We start from the raw sequence: 18,051 nt of genomic DNA on the forward strand, positions 1-18,051 counted from the left end.
TATGTGTTAATTGATCATTAGGCTGATAGTAGTTAGGTTTTCGGGGAGTCAGAAGTTATAGGCAGATCTCAACTGCATGGAGGTTCAGTGCCCCCAACCCCTGTTAATGACAGAACATTAATGAATGAGCTTCATCTTTAAAGAATAAAATATTTAGTTTGATCTGAAAAATGTGGGTTAAAAAAAATTCCACTGGAAAAGATGCTTCAACCATTAGTTTGAGGTAGAGTTATGAATTCATTATTCTTGGAAATATCAGAATATAATAATTTCTGAATTGGTATATGAGGATAAATCATAAAATTGAATGTGAGCATTGTATTTTAACTTGTACCTTACCTGGCTCTCAAAATTAAAATAAATATTATAGTCATATTTAGAGTAGTTCATCCTAAAGTCCAAAATGATTTTTAAAAGTGATTATTCCATGCCGTGGAAAGCAATGAGAATGCCTTACTCTTTTTGGGTTAACTGCCCCATATCGAATCTTCACAAATTCTATTTTTTTTCCACATTACCACTTACTCCTTATGTCTTTCAAACATTCCTAGGTATTGCAAGCCTTATTTTAGACTCCGGGTGTCTCCTGCCATTAGTGGTTTATTTGGAGTAATTTTAGTGCGAGCGGCAATCCTTTTCCTTGACGAAATAGGTTGGAGGTAAGTCAAGATTCAAGTTGCAAGAACCACTGTCCTAGTGAGGCACCCCAGCCAGTTGCTTTTTCTTTAAACTCTTAAGGGCTTGGTTCTGGCCAGGATCAAGGACTTCCATTGGTCTTTAGTACAATGCAAAGTTTACCTGTAGTGTTGGCATTCCAGGGGAAGCTAAAATCACAGGTAATAATAGCACTTTGTCAAGTGGACAATGTATTCAGGGCAAATGTCGGTTCCATGACTTGCTGGGTGCAGATGGGAGGAAAGAGTCTCCCCTCTGAAGTTGAGCCTGTGGAACGTTGTCCTGTTCTCCGTGCCCCCTGGTTGTATGTGGAGGGGGAAATTAAAGGGGGGAGAGGGATGTCCAGGGATGAGTGCAGAGCTGAAGGCCCAGGTGTCGGGTGTGCTGACCCACAGCAATGCCTGACGCTCACCGGGGCTCACTGAGAGACTAGCAGCATACGTGGTCTGCTCAGATGGCCTCTCTGGAAGTGACAAAAGAATAGAGCCACCTGCCTGGGATCTGTCTTTGGTTAAACACGGCATCTTCCTCATGCCAAGTATGGAGAAACGTTCCCTAAGTCCGTGGTGAGGTGAGAAAAATATAGCTGGCATAGTTGATTTATGTTTTGGTTCTTAAAAGAATAGAGTTTATTTTTTGGAGCAGCATTGGGTTGACACATAAACTGTGCAGAAAGTATGAGGCTCCCATGCTTTGCTCCACGTTGCACACAGTTTGTCAGATATGGTGTTATTAACAGGCGCCTGTGGTTTACTCTTGGTGGTGTACATTCTGTGGGTTTTGACAACGTATTATGACATGGATCCACCATTACTGTATCATATGGAATAGTTTCACTGGCCTAAAAATCCTCTGTGCTCCACCCGTCTGTGGTAGCTTTTGGTTTTATTGTTGGGTCTTGACTGTTCTTTATGTATTCTAGATACTAGTCCTATATTGGATTTGGAGTTTGTGAACATTTTCTCCCAGTATATACTTTGTCTTTCTAATGTCTTCACTCAGGCTTTCAAATAGCAAAAGTTTTTCATTTTTAGGAGGTCTTCTGGTATTTTTCTTTAAAGATAACTTGTCTACATTTGATCAAGGATCAACTTTGCATTAAGATAAGATAACTTGTCTACATTTGATCAATGATTAACTTTGCATTTAAGATCTGTGGTTGAGAGTTTTATTTCTTTGCTTCGCTGGGTGCCTATAGATAGAAGCAGAATTGCTCCAGCTTTATTTGTTGAAAAGTTATGTTTCCTCCATTAAATGACTTTTGCAACTTTTACAAAAAGTCCATGGCAGTGGGGAGAGAGAGAGCACAAGAACGGGAAGGGGTAGAGGGAGAGGGAGAAGCTGAGTTCCCACTGAGCAGGGAGCCAGAGGTGGGGCTCCATCCCAGGAGCCTGATTACAACCTGTGCTGAAGGCAGATGCTTAAGCGACTCATCCACCCAGGCTACATATTTATTAGTTATTTTATTTTATTTTATTTTATTTTATTTTATTTTATTTTATTTTATTATTTTATTTTATTATTTTATTTTATTATTTTATTTTATTATTTTATTTCATTTCATTTTATTTATTTTATTTTATTTTATTACTTTATTTTATATTTTAGGAAATGCCAGGTCTGACTGTTCTTTTTCTACTGGGTATGGCATCATTAGACACCTGCTGCTACATTGCTCTAACAGTTCTGAGACCCTAGAGCCGTTTGCCTTCTGCCTTCCACCTTTCAGGATTCTTTGGTTGTCCCTTGCATTATTTCTAGGGCTTGTCGTTGCTTTAACTGGGGAGGAACATGGAGCTATGAATTAAAACCATCTTGTCTTGAATAGGAAGTAGCTACTCTTTTTATTCCTCCAAATTGCACTTGGATAACCTTAAGCATTTTGATTCTATCTGCTGCACCAGCGCTAGCAAGAAATTCTCATCCGTGCAGACAGGAGAAAATCGGTTATGTATAAACAATTACAAAGTGATTGACTTGGCTTTTTAACATCTAGGTAATAAATCAAATATTTGAGTTATATGCAGCAGTGTGCTGGCAAATATTTAGCAACTGCCTCTAAGGATGGGGGGGAAAAAAGAAAAAAGAAACCAAGAGATTGGAGTTATAGCCATTCCCAAGTTATTTGATGTAAATATCCTGTTGGTTGCCAACTGAAACTACCTAAGTGATATCAAGCAGCTCACGAAATTCTTGAAAATGTGATAATTAGGCCTCTCAAGCCAGTGTGAGGTGGCCCCAGCACCTGACCAACTAATGCCATGCCAAAAATAACAGGTCATATCTTTCAAAATTACCAAAGTGGATCTAAATGCTGTGACACAGTACATAGCACTCAGGGTTGTCACATCCAGCCAGGCTGTTGGCACAGTTTCAACATAGACTCCCTTGAAGATGTGCAATGAGCATCGTTCAAACACCCCAAATCGGTGATTCTCCCCTTGACAGGAAACATGAAGTCTCACTTGCCTCTTCTTCCTTTATGGAGATGTGTTTCTATAGGAAGCCTCGCTAGAAAATGAAATGCAACCATCCCCTGAATAGAAGGACCCAACTGGCTTTTGTTTTTTTTTTTTTTTTGTATGTTAGTCACAGAAATTCGATTCTGCTTGGAGTCACTGGCTGACATCTATAGGAAAAAAAAAAAAAAAGACACCTAACGAGACGGCGAAATTTGACATCTAAATCTCAATCTCCGCACTGTTACCGTCTATAGATGGTACCACTTGGTAGCACCATGTGATGCTGCTTCAGGCAGACATACCCTCTGATTTTTTGAGAAGTAAGTTCACAGTTGCTTCTTTCGATTTGATTTTTAACAATGCTGATTCCAGTATCGTTTCCACACGGTGTTGTATTTATTTCAGGTGTACAATCCAAGGACTCAACACTTCCATGTATCACTCCGTGCTCATCATGATAGGCATACTCTCAATCCCCTTCAGCTGTTTCACCCGTCCCAGACCCACTTCCCCTGTGGTCACCACCAGTTTGCACTCTACAGCCAAGAGTCTGTTTTTTGGTTTATCTCCTCTTTTCCTTTGTTCATCTGTTTTGTTTTTCAGATTCCACACATGAGTGAAATGATATGGTATTTGTCTTTCTCTGACCGACTCATCTCACTTAGCATTATACTCTCTAGATCCACCCATGTCATTGCAAATGGCAAGAATCACACTCTTTTTTGTGTGTGTGGTTGAATAATATTGTGTTGTGTGTGTACATACACGTATGTACCGTATCTTCCTTATCCATTCATGTATTGATGGGCACGCGGGCTGCTTCTATAATTTGGCCATTGTAAACAACGCTGATATAAACATAGGGGTCCATGTATCCCTTTGAATTATGTTTTTGTATTTTTTGAGTAATTGTTGCCAGTAGCACAATTACTGGATTGTAGGGTAGCTCTACTTGTAACACTTTTGAGGAACATCCACACTGTTTTTCACAGTGGCTGCACCAGCTCACATTCCCACCAACGGTGTAAGAGGGCTCCCCCTTTCTCCACATCCTCAGCGACACCTGTTGTTTTTTGTGTTTTCAGTTTCAGCCATTCTGACAGGTGTGAGGTGATATCTCAGTGTGGTTTTGATGTGCATTTCCCTGATGTTGAGCATCTTTTCATGTGTCTGTTGGCCATCTGGATATCTTCTTTGGAGAAATGTCTGTTCATGTCTTCTGCTCATTTTTAAAAAAATTTATTTATTTATTTATGATAGTCACAGAGAGAGAGAGAGAGAGAGAGGCAGAGACACAGGCAGAGGGAGAAGCAGGCTCCATGCAGGGAGCCCGATGTGGGATTCGATCCCGGGTCTCCAGGATCGCGCCCTGGGCCAAAGGCAGGCGCCAAATCGCTGCGCCACCCAGGGATCCCGTTCTGCTCATTTTTTATTTTTTATTTTTATTTTTTTATTATTATTATTTTTTTGCTCTTTTTTTTTTGCTCATTTTTTAAATTGGATTATCTTCTCTGTGTGTTGAGTTGTATGAGCTCTTTATATATTTTGGGTACTAATCCTTTATGAGATTTATCATTGGGAAATATCTTGTTGCACAGAATAAGTTATCTTTTAGTTATGTGGTCGGTTTCCTTCACTGTGCAGAAGCTTTTTGTTTTGATGTAGTCCAAATAGTTTATGTTTGCTTTTGTTTTCCTTGCTTCAGGAGACATATCTAGAAAAATGTTGTAGCTGATGCCAGAGAAATTACGGCCTGTGCTCTCTTCTAGGATTTTTATGGTTTCAGGTCCCGCATTTAGGTATTTAATCAATTTTGAATTTACTTTTGTGTAAGAAAGTGGTCCAGTTTCATTCTTCTGCATGTACCTGTCCAGTTTTCCCAACACTACTTGTTGAAGAGATTATTTTTCCCCATCACATACGCTTCCTGGCTTTGTCAAAGATTAACTGACCAAATAATTGTGAGTCTATTTCTGGGTTTTCTAGTCTCTTCTGTTGATTTATGTGTCAGTTTTTGCACCTGTACCATCCTGTATTGATCACTACAGCTTTGTAATATAACTTGAAGTGTGGTATTGTGATGTCTCCAGCTTTTCTTTTCTTTTTCAGAACCGCTTTGGTTATGCGGAGTCTTTTGTGGTTCCATACAGATTTTAGGATTGTTTGTTCTGAGCCTGTGAAAAATGCTATTGTTATTTTGATAGGGATTGCATTAAATCTGTAGATTGCTTTGGATAGTATGGTCATTTTAGCAATATTTGTTCTTCCAATCTATGAGCATGGAATATATTTCCATTTCTTTGTGTCACCTTCAATTTCTTTCATCAATGTTTTATAGCTTTCAGGTCTTTCACTTCTTTGGTCAAGTCTATTCCTAGGTATTTTATTCTTTGTGGTTCAATTGCAATGAGATTGTCTTCTTCATTTTTCTTTCTGCTGTTTCATTATTGGTGTAGCAGAAGCAATGGATTACCCTCTATTGATTTTGTATCCTGAATTCTTACTGAATTCATTTTTTAGTTCTAGTAGTTTTTCAGTGGATCCCTTAGAATTATTTATATATATATAATATCATGTCATCTGCAATTAAACTTTTACAACTTCCTTATCAATCTGGATGCTTTTAATTTCCTTTGTTGTCTGATTGCTGAGGCTAGGACTTCCAGTACTATGTTGAACAACAGTGGTGAGAGTGGACGTCCTTGTCTTATCCTTGACCTTAGAGGAAAAGCTCTCAGTTTTTCACCATTGATGATGATGTTAGCTGTTGGCTTTCAGAGATGGCCTTCATTATGTTGAGGTGTGCTCCCTCTTAGCCTACTTTGTGGAGGGATTTTATTATGAATGGATGTCTACTTTGTCAAATGCTTTTTCTGCATCTATTGAAATGATCATATGGTGTTTAGCCTTTCTTTTATTGATGTGGTGTATCATCTTATTGATTTGCAAATATCAAACCACCGTTTCATCCTGGGAATAAATCTCACTTCATCTTGGTGAATAATTTTGTTAATGTCTTGTTAGGTCAAACTACTTTTTAAACGTATTTTCAGAGTGATCTAATGCATCCTTGCCTGTAATACATAGTCTGGATATTTTTTACATGTCTTCAATCATTATGTTCATTTTATCAACCTAAAATTTTTTGGCTAAGAGTTATCTTTTTCTCCAAAAATACACCACTGTGATCCAAAGTTGGCTCATTTTTAGTTTGTGAATAGCTTCATAGATTCATGGTGAAGTGCCTTCAGCATTGCTATGGATTGAACTATGTCCCTGCAAAATTCATATGTTGAAGCTATGATGGTTATTTGGAGAAGAGCCTTTGGGAGCTCATTAGGGTTAGATGATGCCATGAGGGCGGAGACTCCATTAGTGCCCTTAGAAGAAGGGACATCAAAGAGAAGCCTGGGCATCTGCAAGTTACAATGAGAGCTTTCTCCAGCACAAGACCATGCTGGCTTCCTTGATCCATGATCTAAGACTTCCAGCCTCCAGAAAGGTGAGAATATAAATGTCTATCCTTTAAGCCAACCGCTTTGTGGCTTTTTTCCTTATGATGGGCCACGAAAAGCATTGTGACCTGGATTTCTACATAACTTCAGGGAAGATTGTTCTGCTAGCAAAGACTCAAAAGCACATATCATGAATTTGGAAGATGCAAAGGGAAGAATTAATATACTACCCAGTATCAATGCATTTACTTATATCTGCTTGACCATTCCTTGAATTGTTTCACTGGATTTGAGCAAAAATAGAAAATAATACAAAAAACAAGATAGTTTCAGTGCAAATCTCATCTATTTTAACATCCCCATCTCCTCTTGAAGGTCTTAGCCATCATGGATCCTATATTCATTGTACACTACACACACAGTCCTCTTGGAGCTTATATGGAATATGGAATATAGGTGTGCATCACTTATCTGTTTATCCAAGTACTAGAGCTTGAAATATCTGAGGGCAGGGATCACATGTTTCAATGAGTATTTTCCTAGTATCTAGTACCATCCTGATTCCATATTCCATCCTATTCCATAACCATCATAGGCTGTTAATATATGCTTGATAAATGGATTGTTAAATGAATGTAATATGAGAATAAAATAAAGAGTGTCATCTTACAATGATGAAGATAATTAAATATGTCATGGTTGATAATATTTTTGTTTTTGTTTTTTTTTTCAAAAAGAAGACAGCACAAGGAATACAAGAGACACCGTAGGATAATTCAAATAGCAATATCTAGAGTGTATATGTACTACTATCTGTATTTTTCTCATGCAAATACACATGGAGTGCTCTGTTCTGCAGGCCCATTAGCCCCTTCCCATATTAAAGAGGGTAGGAGTGAGGCTACCCATTCCCCCTTGAAATGCTGGGCTTTACTTTTCATCAGAAAGAGGACATAAATTCTCATAGAGACACAAGTGTGTGAAATAATTAAATTAAGTTCCTTGTACTGATGCAATTTATGTTCAAAAGTTATCTCCGCCTTTTAATTTCTAATTGGATTAATTTTCCTTCCCCGTAGACATTATGTAAATAAAATGTTTTCCTTCAGATTTGGCTTTAGGATGAATTCTGACCGGATACATTTGTCATTTCACGGTAAAGGACTTGTGGCAGAATGGCCATTGACAGGTGGAATCGATATGTAATTACCAGCAGAGTATCGGAGACTTTCAGCAGGAGAAACTCTGAGCACTGCTTTCAAAGGAAATTCCAAGGGTAGACTCTACATCATCCTGAGCATTAATTTTGTCAGTCATTTGCATGCTGCTATTTATAAAGATTTCTCCCCTGTAGATCTATTAGTTTTCCTACAAATCAGCAATCTGAAAATGACCATTTAACATGTTTTGTAATAGAATTCAACACCAACAGCAGTCCCCGGGAGCATGCTAATGGCTGGAAAGAATGAGAGGGGGTTTAGTGACATTTGACTCTAAAATAACCAAAGATGCAATGAAACGCCAGGACACCTGCACCCCGATGTTTCTAGCAGCAATGTCCACAATAGCCACACTGTGGAAGGAGCCTCGGTGTCCATCGAAAGATGAATGGATAAAGAAGATGTGGTCTATGTATACAATAGAATATTCCTCAGGCATTAGAAATGACAAATACCCACCATTTGTTTCGACGTGGATGGAACTGGAGGGTATTATGCTGAGTGAAGTAAGTCAATCGGAGAAGGACAAACAGTGTATGTTCTCATTCATTTGGGGAATATAAATAATAGTGAAAGGGAATATAAGGGAAGGGAGGGATGTGTGGGAAATATCAGAAAGGGAGACAGAACATAAAGACTCCTGACTCTGGGAAACGAACTAGGGGTGGTGGAAGGGGAGGAGGGCGGGGGGTGGGGATGAATGGATGATGGGCACTGAGTGGGGCACTTGACGGGATGAGCACTGGGTGTTATTCTGTATGTTGGTAAATTGAACACCAATAAAAAATTAATTAAAAAAAAAGAAAACAAAACAAAACAAAATAACCAAAGCAAAATTCAGAGAAGGAAGAATTTAAGGAGAATGCTGATATCATTGGGTATAAGGTGCAGGCCCTAAACATATGTGCAAAATGATATGCTTACTGTTCAATAAGAATCAAAGTTCTGTTTGTGGCCTCCACTTCACCAAAGGGCTGGAAATTTGTTTTTGTGAATTCAGCTCCTTGCACTAAGCACCTTTTCTAATGTTTTATCTGCTTATTGGAAGGAATGTGCAGAGGAGTAGCTGAAGGAACATGTGGCCTTTGGAGGTCCCCTTCCAGCAAGAAGGCACCCTTTGAGATATGCCAATTCCCATCAGGTCTTCGGGGTGGGGGGGTGGGCTGGGCCTGGCCAATGCTGTGTATCTTTTTGGCCCCGTCAGGTTAAACACATCCTCCGCGATGTTCCACATGTTCCCTTTCCATGGGACCCTTATGATCATGTTGTGCCATGTTGGATCACAGCTCTATCTAAGATGCCATGAGTCCCTCTGCATAGACATGGTCATCGCTATTATTCTATTGCCAACGGATAGGGCAACTGAAACTCTAGGATTTTGGAATTTCCCATGAACTGTATCTGGATATAGGTGTACAAAGAACTGATCCAGTTCAGAGGGCCTGGTGCAAGACTCCTGGCCAGAAAGAGCAGTATCTCAGCTTTCCTGATTGAGCCTCTACTTCAACTCTCTTCCTGCAATACTTGGGATGTCTATGTAGTCAGTGAGGAGCAGAAGAACATTCATTTTTGACCTGTGGGCATCCAACTCATTGGGCTGTGCCAGGCATCTGATGCTCCACAGCCACGAGCCACTTCATTGCATCTTCCATTCTGTGAATTATCTTTTCTTAAGTTCAGGGAAAATGCATGATTTGTAGGACTCACAGGAGCAGAGGAACTTATACTGGGAAACATGCCTGGAAGGGGAGAGGAAGAAATTGCTGCTGTCCTCACTCCTAAATAGAATTCTGTTCCATTCTCTCTAAATGTCACCTTGGCAACATTGGTGAATCCCACCTTTGTTTCCAGAATAGAAAAAACTTTTCTTTTTCTTCATCCCTCCTTGGGAATCCATTTCGAGTCAGATCTCCTCCAAAGAGTCCATCTGGAGAATTCTGTACACTTCATGTTTAATGGTCTACACTCTTGGTATATGCCACCTTTGGGGACATCCACTGATGTGTCATCCAACCAGCCTTGTGTGGATCTCTGCTTCCCACACCCATGTGACTATTTCACTAGCTGCTGGGCCCCTACAACCTCACAGCCCTGCTGGTCAGTCTGTTGACCCCAGGATGGGCTCTAGATTTGAGCTGCATTATTCTGCCCTTCTTAACTGAGCCATGGGACAACTTGTTTCTCTTACATTGCAAATTAGAAGCCGTTCTGGCCCTCATTTCTTCTGTGTTTCTTGGAATGTCAGCAAAGTGAGAGCGAACAATGGAATGTCTTTACTTACATGCTTCCTCCAGGGAGATCCAAGAAATATTCTAAGAGAGCCTAGAAATTAGCAACATTTTCTACCAAATCCCTACATCCTTTTGGTCAGCCTTGTAAAGCAACTTCTCTTAGAAACTCATAAATCTTTGAATCACAACAATAGGAACTATGGATATTCATCTATATACTCAGTCATTAGTGGCATTTAAAAAAGAACATGCACTGACCTCCTAATTACAAGTCTTTGACAACTCCAAAATACAAAATTAGAAGTCCTCAAAATTTCAGTTTGCAATAATTACCTGTTTTGGACATTTCTTGAGCACATAAATGTGAGCTGAATGGATCTGTCATCAGTGACAGAAATGGGATGGCTTTTCTCAAATTGGCAAAATTGCTGTCTAAAGTCTAGCGTGTGTCCTCTGTAACTTACCCTCCTTGAAATGCATGCATATGTAATTTTAATGATGTATATTTACATGAGTTATTAGGAATGTGGTGAATATTCACAAATGGGTCATTTTTACCTTACCCTTCATCACTGATGGATTTAATTTGACAACAAAATAATTAAATTGTTAAGAATCATCCTAGAAATATCAATGCCCTAGTCTGTATATATGCTAAGTGTCTGAAAGAAAACCACAATAAATCATTAACATTTAAAATATAATATCATTATCTGTGGTGTTGCAGGTGAACCAGTCTCACAGAAATAGAAAGTTTGAATTTTCACATTTCTCTATGGTACAATGTGTTTGTTATACGTTTATGGCGCAGTTTGAATTTTAAGGGATCAAGTTTCCAGATTTCTAACATAATGTAAGCCCATTATAAATATTTCATAGAATCAGTGTGTGGTTATATAGTATTTGGGATCTGAAAAAGAAACGTGTCACCTGTGAATGAGGAATGCCACAAGACTGCAGGGGAGATTAGTTTCAGAAAAAGAACGAGTAGTCATAGTTTGATGTGGAAACTGCCGTCTGGAAAAAATAAAACTGATCTTGTAGTGACCAGAAAGACTGTCAGGAAGATGAATTTTTCCTCGTTATCAGTATGGTTTACCCTGAGCTTCACATATCATCACGTGCAATCTGGCACAGCAGGAGTGTCTTCTGCTCAGAACTGCCAAGACTGAAATTCAGGCGTTGATCTACGCTCTTGTTGGGCTCAGAGTTGGTCTCCAAGCTTGAGCGGCCGTGGCAAGATCTACTTCCTTGTGGCTGTAGGACTCAAATCCATTTCCTTGCTGGCTTTCATGACGGGGCTGAGCTCTGCTCCTAGCAGCCGTCTGCATTGCTTTTCACATGTCCTGTCCATCTTCAAAGCCAGCAGTGGGTAATGTTGAAGGACCTATCCCGATTAGGTCAGGCCCAAGGAGGATAATCTCTCTCTCTCTCTCTCTCTTGAAGTCAACCATGAATCGTATGATAATCTGATGTGAGAGTGATTAGTTTAGCATCTCAGGACATCCCCACTCTCAAGAGGAGGTGGTCCTACCAAGACGTAGGTCCCAAGGGATTGGGTTACAATCCTGCGTATCATAGGACTCTCATTTTCTTGATCATATAAATGAGTAAAAAACCAATGACCTCTAAACCAGGAGTTGAAATATTGCAGTCGTGTTGAAGACACAGCAGTTAGAATAAGCCCATGCTCTGAAATGGGAGTCGGTGGGGAAGTTATAAGAGATATGAAGATGAGGACACCAGCTGCACATTCTGGCTTCTTGAGATGAGACCGGGCATGGGCTCCCTATCACAGTGCTCCTTTCAAGCAACCCTCTGAAGATAAAGTCACCCGATGGCCAGGACAGTAGATTAACCGAAACTTGATACTTGTGCTTTACTCAACTTCCTTCTTTGCTCTTTCTTTTCCGAAAACAAACCCCATTTCTTTTCGTAAAACCATGGTACTTAGAGTTCAACTTTGATTGCTCAGTGTGACAGATTAAGAAAATCACATTGAGCAGCTATCTCAAAAAAAAAAAAATCAATGAAACAAAGGTTTTGGTGGGAATTAGCGATTTAAAATCCTTTACTGGGTGTTTTTCTGTATGTTGGTAAATTGAACACCAATAAAAATTAATTTATAAAAAAAAAAATCCTTTACTCAACGGGGCTTCAGGGAGTGGCCAGGGCAAAGGACAATCCCTGCCTTTCATATTATGCTCCAACCAGCCACACTCAGCAAAATGAAGTAGTAGCATAAGAAGCCATTGCACCAAGGGCATGTGTGTTGCAGCCTTCACTAGTACTAGTACTTCCCTTTGGGCATCTGGCATGTGTTAGGATGAAACATGCTCATGCATATAAAACGGACCTTGTTCCTTTCTTTGTTTGTTTTTCAGTAACTCAGCTGCAAAGATAGGAGATAATCATAGTTCGCAGGCATCATGGTCCATGGTTTTGTTTTATATATCCATCCATCTGTCCATTCATCTAACGATCTATCCGTCTACCCGTCCACCCATCCATCCATCCATCCTTCTGTTGGTCTATCCAATTATCTGTCTATCCATGCACCCATCCTCCATCCATCCATCCATCCATCCATCCATCCATCCATCCATTTGTCCATTTTTAACAATAAAATGATTACCAATGGGCTCGCAAGCCAGGAAAACAATGAGAATATAATCCATAACCTAGATCAGTCTCCATGCTATTTCCCTTACCCATCTACTCCATCTACTCAACTCAATATAAATAACCAATATCTTGAATTTTTAAAATTTATTTTATTTATTGAATTTAATTTTGTGAGGTTATATCATACAACATAACTCACTTTTAAAAAATCATTGGAAAATTAAATTATTGAATAGATTGGACATGTAACATTGTGTAAACTTAAGATGTATGGCCTGTTACTTTGACACACTTCTATGTTGTACTATGATGGCTAACGCACTGATTTTTTTTTTTACACTACATACTTACAATATTATTGTCTATATTGAATATATTGTACATTAGATCTCTGGGGCTTATTTACCCTTCGCTATACCCAGGGATACCCTGAAACACCATCACTCTTACCCCTACCCCCTCCTGGTAACTCTCATTCCACTGTCTTTTTTAGATTCCATGTATAAGTGATGTCATACACTAATTATCTTTCTCTGACTTCTCTCACATAGCATAATGTGCTCAAAGCCCATGCATGTCTTCATAAAGGGGATTATATCTTTCCTTTCTTGTGGCTGAGTAGTATTTCATCGTGTAGACGTACCACATCTTTTTCATCCATCCATCTGTTGATGGGCATTCGGGTTGTGTCCATACCTTGGCGATTGTGAATAATGCAGCAATAAACATGGGATTGTAGATATCTTGTCAAAACCTGTTTTTTTTTTTCCTTTACGTACATACCCAGGAGTGGAATTGCTGGATGATATGATACATCTATTTTTAATGTTTTGAGGAATCTCCATAGCGCGTGATGTTTTCCATAGTGGTCGCACCAACTTACGTTCCCGCCAACAGCATTACATTCCCTTTGCAGCACATTGTCCCCAACACCTGTCGTCTCTTGTCTTATTGGTGGTAAGACATTCTACTACATGTGACGCGATATCCCATGGGCGATTTGATCTGCATGTCTCTGATGATGAATGATCTTGAGCATCTTTTCATGTCTGTTGGCCATCTCCATTTCTTCCTTGGACAAATGTCTATCTGGTTCTTCTGCTCATTTTTTAAATCACATTGCTTGTTGTTTTGAGTTCATGAAGTTCTTTACATATTTTGGATTTTAGTGCTCGCTTCAGCAGCACATATACTAAAAAAAAAAATATTTTGGATTTTAACCCCTTACCTGATATGACCTGCAGATTTTTCTTCCATTGTATATAGATTGTCTTTTCATTTTCTTTTGAAGATTTTATTTATTTATCCATAAGAGACACAGAGAGATGCAGAGACACAGGCAGAAGGAGAAGCAGGCTCCATGCAGGGAGCCTGACGTGGGACTTGATCTTGGGTGTCCAGGATCATGCCCTGGGCTGAAGGTAGCACTAAACCGCTGAGCCACCTGGGATGCCCTGTCTTTTCATTTTCTTAATCGTTTGTTTGCTGTGCAGAAGCCTTTGAGTTTGATACAGTCCCTACTTTCTTTTTTTTTTTTTTTGATACAGTCCCTACTTTCGTTTTTGCTTTTGTCGTTTGTGCTTCTGGGGTCATGCTCAAAACATCACTGCCAAGACTCGTATCAATAAACTGCTTCCCAAGGTTTTCTTCTAGGAGTCTCATGGTATCCGGTGCTATGTTTAACGCTGTTCATTTTGAGGTCACTTTTTTTGTGAATAGTGTGAGATAGAGGTCTGATTTCCTTGTTCCATGTGTGTTTCTCCAGGTTGTCCAATAGCATTTGTTTAAGAGACCATCCTCTCTGCATGGCACGTTCTTGGCTCCTGTGTCCAGTGTTAGTTGGTTGTATGTCCTGGGATCTGTATTGATGTCACTTGGTTTTGTTTGTGTCCAACATTTAAAACAATAGTATCGTGGGTTGGAGAGACTTCTGAAGATTTTTGTTTTTTTAGGCTAGATATTAAGTAGTTAAGATCCACCAATGCAGTTGTGTGTTGCTACAGCACATCCACTTTCCTGTTGTATCTGACTTTCGTGATCGTTTCCATAACGCTAAAGGAAGTTAGCGGGGATCTGTCTCTATTTTATTGTATGCCAAAGTACAAGGCAGCCTGGCTAGCTATGTGTGTAGTACGTGTTTTACTAAATATTTAAATCTTCACACGCTGCCTGAGAGATCCTTCTCAGAGTAATGAAGATTACACCTGTCTGACAGCATTAAGCCAGTTGCTACTGAGTTGTGGTGATTCACAGGAGAATGAACCCAAAGGAGACAATAAACCGCTAAAATGAAACCAGTCTAATGTGCTTTAAGCTCCCTAAAGTTTTAAAATAACCTGGTAATTCTGGGCAACATTACATGATCACGGATCAAACAAGTTCTTAAAAATGATTATCCACGATTGATGATTCTTCACTTCACATTGGGTTAGTGGGGAGAAAATATATGTACAGTACAAGATGAGATTGTTTCTTCTAACGTTTCAGTAATTCCCCAAACATATTTCCCTCGTACTTAACAAAATTATTGATATTTTGGACTTTCATTGTGCCTTTTACATAAGATAAATCACCACAGCATTAGCTATTGAATTTCTCTGAAAAATGTTTTAAAGCTTAGAACACCAATTCCCAAATATATTACATTTTCTTCTAAAGGAGAAGAACACAGTCTAATTGACATGGTTTACTTAATCTGGGGATACAAACAGTCTGCAATGTATCAATTCCTTTTCAATAATCTCATTTCTTTTCCTTCGTCTCCTGCATAGCGACGGCTCTGGAGAGGGCTGACAGAGACAAACCACCTTCCCACAAACAGTATACGTTTTACGAGCGGCTTAATGACAGAAGAGCAAAGTAGGAAGAGGGTCAAGATATGGGATATGTCCATAGTCCTCTGAGCGGAGGGAATTCAGAGCCCATTCTGCAAGCCTAGGGGTGTCAGCGGCAGCTACGACAAAGCAGCAAGGCTATGCAGCATCCCAGCCACCATCTATAATTTGAAGTGTCCCCCTACCCTGCTACATTACAGCATAGTTATTTTACCCGCCATCCAACTTCACAAGAGGGCATTTGGCAAAACCTAGGAAAGCTTAGAGACGCATCCCAAAGAGACAGGGTTAGACTGAAGGACACCAGGACACTTCAGTTATCAATTTGAGTATCACAAATATGTTGGGTTTTCTGCCCACTGGTGGGAGATGGGCCCAATGGAAAACATATTAATTTGGCAAGGGAGAAGAGATACATTTTGCTAAGCTTTAGAAAAATCTGCTCTAGCAAAATACTTAGATATACAAATGTGTGTGTGTGTTTTTATACACAAACACACAACTCTACATATTATGCTTTTATATGAAGCATATCACGTATGATCTTTGATAAATAGGTTTGAAAAACAATGTGATGTGGATCTGGTTGTCTTTGAAAAAGAAAACCCTCTAATATCTTGTATTGCTACTTAAAAATACGTATGAAAATAAAATGAATGGAGACGTCTAGGTAGCTCAGTAGTTGAGCGTCCACCTTTGGCTCAGGTCATGACCCGGGATCCTGGGATGGAGTCCCACATCGGGCTTGCTTTTCCGTCTGCCCCTCTCTCTGTGTCTCTCATGAATAAACAAATAAAATCTTTAAAAATAAAAAATAAAATGAATGCATGGCATCGTAATATGGACACAGTGACGTAAATTAGGATACAGGATGGTGGAAATAATTTACAAGGAAGTGTGTTTTGTAAACAGAAATGTGTCCAGAAATGATACCAGGTTTGGAAACAAAACTAGTGCATTTTGTCTCTATCTGCCACCCTCAATAGCAGAACCATCTCCTGAAAACATGTGCAAAATAGGCACTTTACTTGCAGGACATTTCCCTGATTTCATTTCGGGTCTAACATTGTATAATATTATGATTTTAACGAAAAAGCCATCTTAAGAATAATAAAAAGGATGCTTGGAAGATATTGCCAGAACACTAACACACAAAGAGCGTAAAATTATCGTTCAATTCAACTGTCCAAAAGCTTATCAGTTATTCGACACTGTGAGCTGGCTGTCATGACATGCCTATGGAGGTCTGTGCTTTGCTGGATTATATAGATTTTTATGAGCACAGCGTTGCGACGGAATTTCTTCCTTTTATAATAAATTCCATCCCCTGAGCTCTTCATTCTGTGGCTCTGTTAATCATATCGATGATTTACATACGAAGCTTTTACAGATCACAACCATTTACAGGGCATTGAGAGCACGATTTTCTGGGGCCCGCGAGCTGTTCTCTCTGATTTTCGCTTGGCATGTTCTCCACTAGGAATGTGGATCCAGCCACATAATCTACCGGCTTTCAAGATGCTTGATTAACTGTCCGGCGTGCACTCTGCCAACTCCTTGGCAGACACACCTTGGTTTTCACTATTCTTGTTATCTTTCTGACAACTACTCAGAGGGAAAATCAGATTTTTAGCTTGCATAAGAAAAAGCCCAACCGAATGTACTAGAAACAAGTGGGCATATTCTAGGGCAATCAATAAATGTCTGTTCTAGGTGAGATTCTAATGTACTGATACAATTTAACTCATGGAAATAAAGCCATCCCACCTAAGGAAAGACATGGCAGGGAAAATTAGGGGGCGTGCCCAACAGGGGACATGCCTGTGCGTGAGCATACATCCTTGTGCATGCTTGTAGGTCTACTATGTGTATCATGGAGGGTATGTGGACACAGGAAGACACAGGATGTCAAATCTCCTGACTACAAAAAAAATGTATTTCATATGACCTAAAGTAGGATGACATCACTCCCTGATACCTGCTGCTCAAAACCTGGGCACTAAGACTACACCAGTCACATCTCAGAATAGAACAAAGAGCCAAATATGGAGCAACACCCCATGCCTGGTCATTGTTTTTATTTTTTTTAAGTTTGTCACTGTCATTCTAGTAGAGTTAACATCCAGTGTTCTATTAGCTTCAGGTGTACGGTTGATCATTTTCTGTGTCTGGTTCCCACAGGTCGATCTCAGAAGCATGAGGAAGACCGACATCTGGCACAGAGACTTTCGTAGCTTTCCGTGAGCAGGGTCAGTGCAAAAACAGGTGACCTGCAGATCTCAGAGCATTAACCCAATAAAGGCTTATTCCTTATTGGCCTCCTATGGAGGATAGAGAGCATGGGGGCGTGGTTTCATCAGGGTACTCATGACATGGGCTGCTTGTGGTCTATAGCTTCCACATCCCCTGTCAAGATCTTGGCTAGGTCCAAAAGCAAGAAAAGGCTAACGCAGCCATCAAATGAGAACCTATGGAAATGGTAGGGTTGTTTTTTTTTTTTTTTTTAAGATTTTATTTATTTATTCAAGAGACAGAGAGAGGCAGAGACA

The sequence above is a fragment of the Vulpes lagopus genome, chromosome X, assembly GCF_018345385.1.
Source record: "Vulpes lagopus strain Blue_001 chromosome X, ASM1834538v1, whole genome shotgun sequence".
NCBI lineage: Eukaryota > Metazoa > Chordata > Mammalia > Carnivora > Canidae > Vulpes > Vulpes lagopus.